General features: G+C 32.8%; 1 protein-coding gene across 2 annotated transcripts in view; it reads left to right on the top strand.

Annotated features, from left to right (window-relative positions):
• GOLM2 (golgi membrane protein 2) overlaps nt 1-1016 on the top strand; it is a 98888-nt gene that overhangs the window by 58630 nt on the left and 39242 nt on the right. The window lies entirely within an intron of this gene.

The raw sequence follows: 1016 nt of genomic DNA on the forward strand, positions 1-1016 counted from the left end.
TCTTTGGAGAAGTGAGTAAAGATATATTGTGCTAGGCCAATGAATGAAAATGTTGATTGGCAGGAAGGAAGGTATAGTTTTGAAACAAATGGAGCATTCTGGGAGAAACATAGATCTGGGGAGACTGCCATAGTTTAATCCTGCTTCTTTCCATTCCTTCTAATTGCAGATTGTGTTAGGAGAAAAGCAAACAGGTGGAATACATTTGTAGTGCTATGTAATGAAGTATGACTACTAACTTTCAGAGTTATTAATTTTGATAAATGGATGATATATGTTAACCTACATAACCGTCTATTTGGTGGACTCTCAGGAAGTTTAAGAAAAATTCGGTAGTAGAGAATAATTGGGGTAGGAGAGTGCCCTTAAGGTCAGCTCCTTTAAACTGTGCTTTTCATTGCCTCTACTTTTCATGGCTTCTTCCCATCTTCAGCTTCAAAACAGACAGAATTTCTGGTAGCTCCAATTTGCCTTTGTTTGCTTTTTAGGAGGGCTTCTATGGCAGCCACTGTTCAGAGCAGTGTTCAGACAGTTATTTGAACACAGGTTGCTTGTAGGGTGAGAACTGTACAGTGTTCACGTTTGTGAATTTAGTCAAGGTATTTTTGTTGGTCTTATAACAATCATTCGTATTACTGTATATATGTGAATATATATTTTGCATACATTTCATTATTTAATTGATTTTCCTTCCTTGATGTTTTGACTAAAATATTGTGTAAAACATGTTTTTATTTACAAGAACGTGGCTAACATTTTAAATATAATGTATAATGTCCTGAAATTTTTTATCTCAACAAAAAGAAGTTTGTAGTCAGGGTATAACAAAAGAAAATATCTTAATTTGGCACTTAAGATTTTCTTCTAAACTTATAGTTCTTTATCCTTTAAAATATTTTACTGTTGCCTTACCTATAGTATATATTTTAACCAATCTTTGGATAAAGAATTTAGTTGGAAAAGAATTGTTAGGGAAATATTAATCTCTGAAACTTATTTTTAAAAGGGCCTATTGT

The sequence above is a fragment of the Trichechus manatus genome, unplaced genomic scaffold (assembly GCF_000243295.1).
Source record: "Trichechus manatus latirostris isolate Lorelei unplaced genomic scaffold, TriManLat1.0 scaffold00076, whole genome shotgun sequence".
Lineage (NCBI taxonomy): Eukaryota > Metazoa > Chordata > Mammalia > Sirenia > Trichechidae > Trichechus > Trichechus manatus.